Raw genomic sequence first — 7,152 nt, 5'->3', positions numbered from 1 at the left:
TGTGCCACTAGTTGTACCTTCTCTATGTATGTTTTATCTTCTAGTCATTTGGATTCATAATGTAGTTTGGTTGATTGTTGTTGCTTAACTAAGTCCTTATGATTGTAATTGAATTATGGACTGTTGAGGCAAAGAATTTGATCAAACATGGATTAATAGCTAAGTTTTTGTGATTAAGCCCTGTTAGTTAAGTGTAGGGTATTTTAGAATTGTCAAATACTACAGCAGCATATTTCTTCGAATATATGAATTTTAGCCTTAAGTTTGTTTGAAATAGGTACTCTTGTTTGTAGAGGATTTTGTATTAGAACAGCTACTGTTAATGATGGTATAGTCTATTATGTTTAAAGTGTTGTGGTACACTGTTAAATGCAAACAGGGTAAAGACCATGGAAGATCTAAAGCATGGTTTATGTGCCTTTCTCCGTGACTATTTTGAGCCTTCAGTAGATAAAAGTTTCAAATAAAAGTTGAATTTGATTTCGATCTTGGGAAGTTTCATTTCAGTTGTCGTTGAATGCCCAAATGACGGCTTGCAAAGGAATCCTGGGTTTGAATTGGAGGCTGATTGTTTACTGAGCATGCTATGTATACCCTATATATTCAGTAGCATCATTTGAGGACTAGTAATTGCATCTTGTATATCAGCTAGCTTCATTTAGAGTCAGTAGTTGGAAAATCGTAAGGTCTAGGAGTTTAATGCTTATCTTTACAGAACTAACGAAATCATCATTAATAATTGGAGACAAGTGCAAAATTGATTTACAAATTATTTAACATTTCCTGCGCATCAGATCGTTGGATCAGGTTCATATGATTCTTTGATTCCATATTTCTCTAAGTGTGTGAGATTTGAATTTAAAGGTCAGCATGCCTTTGATTTGAATAATCGTTCATTTGTTTACAAAGATTGTTAGCAGATCTAAATGAAAACCAGCATAGGATTTGGGCTCATTTATGAGCCAGAACATGGCCTTTTTTTGTTTAAATGAGATTTGGGCCCAGTTATATAATAACAAGCCCAAGTATTACCAGCCTTTTGAGCCAATGCATTTTGTTAAATTATGGACCGTTAGGGACACCTCCAAATTGGGCTTGTGCTGAGGCCCAGCGTTAGACAGCTTCGTATAAAGCTGAATGAGTTATCCTTTTTCTTGGGCTGGTTTCGAAGCCCAATATTGCTGAAGGCCTTAATTAATAGTTTAGATTTGTAATAAGTCTGGGCTTTCAAGTTAGGTGGCGGGTTCAAATTAAGAGGTCATCCTTTTGTTTGGATCCGAACCTGAGCTCGAAGCCCGGGATTTTTTTTTATATCAATTGACTAAGACTCTTCCTTCATTTTAGAGGCAAACTATAGAAAATTATAGAGTGCTTTAGGATTGGCCTTTAAATAAAAAGTGAGACGAGCCTCGCCGAACCAAATGCATAAATTGCGGGGCCCTCATTAAATGCTTTATTAAAAATATTTTAGAAATTCGGGACATGCCATTTAGCGAATTTTCATGGCTTCCCACAAAGTTAATAAGACGTTAGCCACTTTAGGCGCGCTTTTTAATAATTTTACCTTCTTAAATACGGGTGCACATTTATGTGACCCAAATCCAAATCCCAAAACGTTGAATAAGAGGTGTCGAGGATCCGGGTGCATTTCATGTGACGTGATCCAAAAACACGCTCTTAAACGGCGTTCACTTTCATAAAAAAAAAAAAACTAATTAAAGCGGTTAAACAAATTCTTAAAATTGCACCATAGGATGACATGTATTAAAACCCGACTTTAGCCAAATATAGCAGTTGAGCGACCGTGCTAGAACCACGGAACTCGGGAGTGCCTAACCCCTTCTCCCGAGTTAACAGAATTCCTTACCCGGATTTCTGGTTCGCGACTGTTAAACAGAGTCAAACCCTTTCCTCGATTCGGGATTCAAACCGGTGACTTGGGACACCATAAATCTCCCAAGTGGCGACTCTGAACTTCTTAATAAACGAATCCTGTTTCGATTGTCCTTTAATTGGAAAAACTCCTTTTATTATACCCTTCACGGGGTGTAGTAGAAAAAGGAGGTGTGACAATACAGAGGAATTTTGTACAAAACAAATCCCACATGAGATGAATAAAACTTACCTATGTATTATTCCTAAGGTACAACATTCAACTTCCGTTACTCAATATCGCCCCATAAGCATTTGTAACATGCCATACAAAATAGTCACAAAAATAATCGTCAATCGTATTAAACCTTTTTTTTTATCAAGGCCCATAAGCCTGGAACAATCTGCTTTTTAAAAAAATTGTAGAGCCTCTGATAATGCCATCATCATTCAAGAAATTATCCACCATTTTAAGAAGAAATAAAAGGGTGCACAAGCAGTGTTCCTCCTTAAACTAGACCTTGAAAGGCTTTTGATAAAATGGAATGGGGATTTATAAATAGCACCCTCCATTATTTTAATTTCCCAGAATGCTTGATAAAGCTAATTATGTCATGCATCACCACATCTTCCATGTCTATCCTCCTTAATGGCGCACCCACATACTTTTTCAGTCCATTATTATAACGACCCGGCTGATCGTTTTGAGTATTTGCACTTCGCTTGGTGATTTCAATGCATGAGTAGCTCCGTATGATGAATGATGACTTGTGTGTATCATCGGTTTCGGTGTTCGGGTGATTCAGAATTAGTTTGGAAGAATGAATTTTATGTTTGAAGCTTTAAGTTGGAAGAGTTAACCAAGTTTGAATTTGAGTATCTGACCTCTGATCAGAGTTTTGATGGTTCCGTTAGGCTCGGATGGTGATTTTGGACTTGGGTGTATGTCCTGATTAGCATTTGAATATTTCTAGAAGGTTTCAGCACTAATTGGTGAAAGTTGGAAATTTGAAGGTTTGGAATGTTCATAAGTTTGACCGAGAGTTGACTTTTATGATATTGGGTTCGAATTGTTGTTCCGGGAGTTGGAATAGGTTCTTTATGTCATTTGGACCTTGTGTGCAAAATTTGGGTTCATTCCGGATTGGTTAGGCTTGAATCGGACGCTTGGTTCGAACTTTGAAGTTTATGAACTTAAAGATTGATCTTGATCGATGATTCGTGGTTTTGATGTTTTTATTTTATTTTTGAGGCCTCAAATAGGTCCGTATTATATTTTGGGACTTGTTGGTATGTTCGTATGGGGTCCCGAGGGGCTCGAGTGAGTTTCGAGGTGGTTCCGGACCATTTCTATGTCATTTTTAGCTGCCGATTTTTGGCCACACGGGTGTGCATCAAGATCACGGACTTTGGGTCGCATTCGCGAAGAGAAAATTTGATATTTGGGCACTTTGAATCGCGATCGCGGAAGGCTTTTCGCGATCGCGTAGATTCTGCTGTGACTGACCAGATTTTGGAACCTTATATTTTGCAATCTATAAGGAATTTGGAGATGATCCCAAAATAAAAGTTGTAGCCCCTTGTGTCTAATTTTCGGAAAATAAAATTGTCTGTCATTTGGAGTTATGTATAAAAAGTTATGGCTGATATACTACAGGCTGTCTGAGAAGAGTTTGGGAAGGGTTAATGGAAGTTTGTTTAGCGCGATCGGGGGGAAATGTCCGCGATTGCAGAGGGTAAAAATTGTCCTAGAAAATTTTGTAATTGTGATCATGAGGTTTGTGATCGTGACCGCAAAGGGTACCTCTGGAACTGTGTATAAAGTACTCTACTTTGAAGGTTTCAGACATTTTAGAATATTTTGAGCTATGGACCTCAGATTGAGGCGATTTTTGAGGCGATTTTCACCGCATGGATTGGGGTAAGTGTTTTTTACTCTATTTTGATTATATTTCATGAATCCATCTTCACTTTGGCATTTGATTGATGATTTTGAAAGAGAAATTGGGGGGGTTTTGTCTAAACTTTCATAAAGTGCATTTTTGAGTTTTGAACATCGATTCGGAGTCAGATTTGAGTGAAACTAGTATGTTTGGACTCGTAATTAATTGGGTATTCAGATTTTGTGAGTTTTGTTGGGTTCCGAGGTACGAGCTTGAGTTTGACTTTTTGGTTGACTTTGGGCTTTTGATTAAAGATTTGACCTTTATCGATCAGGTTTGTTTCCTTTGGCATTATTTGATGTTCTTGAGTTGCTTTTGGCTATTTTTGAGTCGTTCGGAGGTCAGTATGCGGGAGATGGCATTCCTAGAGTATTGTTTGGCTTGCTTGGTATTGGATTTGGCTTGTTCGAGGTAAGAACTTATCTAAACTTTGATTTGAGAGTATTTAACCCTGAGAACTATGTTATAAGAGATGTATTTAGGTGACACACATACTAGGTGACGAGCATGTGAGCATGCACCAAGGAAATCATGATTTTAGTTGGCAATTAGACTGTGCTCAGGCTTGTTTTGCTGTTACATCTTGTTACCTCCATGTTCTCCCTACTTGTTGATTATAGGAGCTGTGAATCATGTTAGAAATCATGTTTGGGCTATATGTTTATTCTGTTGGGACCCACTGAGGTTATTTATGCAGTTGAGTTATTTGCTTAAATTGCAATTGCGTACTCAGTCATATTCATTCATTTGCATATCATATCTCAATCTTTGTTATCATTTGTTGACACATCATATTATCATTGTTTGGACTGATTGGCATGAGATTTGTAAGCCCGAGAGACTGGAGAGATTGATGACTGAGTTGGGGCCTGAGGGCCGGATTGTGAGTGACATGGATGGGATCAGGCTGCACGTTGCAATAGGTTTTATTAATTCATAATGGGACCGGGCTACACGCCGCAACAGGTTTTATTTATTCATGATGGGATCGGGCTGCACGTTTGTCACGACCCGAATTTCCCCCCTCGGGAGTCGTGATGGCGCCTACTAGTGAAAGCTAGGCAAGCCAGTTATTTCCACTATTTACCTCCTTCTCATTTTTTTTTATCCATTAACAGTTAAGAACCAACATTTAATAAACAACAGAATTTAATAAGCGGAAGACTGAATTGAAATGTTTAACTAATACTACCAATACAAATCCATAACAAATCTACCCAAGACTGACATCACAACTTCACAGACTGTCTAGAAGTACTACAAATAAAGGTCCGAAAAAAAGTAACACAACACTGTCTCTGGGAATACATGAAAGAAACAGGATAAAAGATAGAAGGAGACGCAAGGACTGCGGACGCCTGCAGGACTACCTCGGGTCGCCTGATGAACAAGAAGCAGCAATTTCACTGCGGTCCGAAAGCTATAGCACCGAGATCTGCACAAAAGAGTGCAGAGTGTAGTATCAGCACAACCGACCCCATGTGCTGGTAAGTGCCTAGCCTAACCTCGGCGAAGTAGTGACGAGGCTAGGAATAGAATACCAAATAAACCTGTCCAGTTAAATCATATACTGCGGAAAATAAAGGCAGAAATTTTACAATTTAAAAGTAAGAAGGGGGAAAAGAGACATGCTGCGGGGATATCAAGTAACAACAGGAAACAATAAATAACCGAAAAGAACACCGTAACTCAAATATCAACAATAACCAGAAAATCAAACAAGTGCACGGCATCACCCTTCGTGCTTTTACTCTCGTCCTCACGAAATACCAATATAATCGGCACGGCATCACCCTTCGTGCGTTTACCTCACATAATCATGGCACGGAATGATCCTTCATGCATAATCACTCATATAAAGGCATGGAATGGTACATCGTGCGGCACAGCATCACCCGTCGTGCATTAACACTCTCTCACAAAAACAATACACAGCATCACCCTTCGTGCTTTAACACTCTTCCTCACCAAAATAATGCACGACATCACCCTTCATGCTTTAACACTCTTTCTCACCCAAACAACAATCACTAACAATAAGGGCAAGGAAATAAATGAAATCACAAATAAATCACAATGAAGATCCCGGCAAGGGAACAATATCAAAAGAAACAACATCCCGGAAAGGGAACAATATTAAAAGCAAACAACATCCCGAAAAGGGAGACAATATCATAATCCTCTTCTCTTTTCAGATTTACTTCACAACTCAATTTACAACTTGAGCCGACGCTCTACTATGCTCAATTACCAATGATACTTTCACAATTCGATTCACAACTTGAGCCAACACTCTACAATGTTCAAATACTCAATTTACTTCCACAAGCCTTGTTCAACAATGGTAATATCACATAAGGCATGAACAATACAAAACGGACTCACATTAATCATTGTATAAGACTCACGGGCATGCTTGACACCAACGTATAGATACTCGTCACCATGCCTATACGTCGTACTCAACAATTAACACATAGCAAATAGGACATGACTCCTAAATGAATCAATTCTAATGCATGAAAAATAGATTTTCTAGAGTTTTTCCCAAAAAGTCAAAAATCGACTCGGGCCCACATGGTCAATACCAGAGGTTCAAACCAAAACCCGATTACCCATTCACCCACGAACTCAAGTATATAATTTGTTTTGAAATCGAACCTCAAATCGAGGTCCAAATCCCCAAAGTTTGAAAAACCTAGGTTCTATCCAAAACACCCAATTTCCCCCATGAAAACCCTTGATTTTGAGTTGAAATCATGTGAAAAGATGTTAAAGATTGAAGAAAACGAGTAAGAAACGACTTACAATCGATTTGGAGAAGAACTTTTCTTTGGAAAATCGCCCAAGAGAGTTTATGTTTTGAGAAGATATGAAAAATGGGTGAAAATACGTCTAAGTGTCAATTAACTGGTCTCTGATGTCGCAATTGCGACCAAGGTTCACAATTGCGAACCCCTTCATGGCCTGCTATCTTCGCAAATGCGAAGAACATTTCGCATTTGCGACCATGAAGCAATCCGGTCAACTTCGCATTTGCGAAGGACCATGTCGCATTTGCGAAAGATGGGCTTCGCATTTCCCACCATTTTCTCGCATTTGCGAAAAGGGCCTGCCCAGGCTTGGTTCGCAAATGCGAAGCCTGGGTCGCAATTACCAAGCCCGAGAACTTCGCAATTGCGAAGCCTGGTCTCGCAATTGCGAGATCATAGGCCTGGGCAAAAATACCAGATACCAGCACTTGATCCTAAGTCCAATTTCACTCCGTGGCCTATCCAAAGCTATCCCGAGCCCTCGGGGCTCCAAACCAAACATGCACGCAAGTCCAAAAACATCA

The sequence above is a fragment of the Nicotiana attenuata genome, chromosome 1 (assembly GCF_001879085.1).
Source record: "Nicotiana attenuata strain UT chromosome 1, NIATTr2, whole genome shotgun sequence".
Lineage (NCBI taxonomy): Eukaryota > Viridiplantae > Streptophyta > Magnoliopsida > Solanales > Solanaceae > Nicotiana > Nicotiana attenuata.
This window is presented reverse-complemented; position numbering follows the sequence as displayed.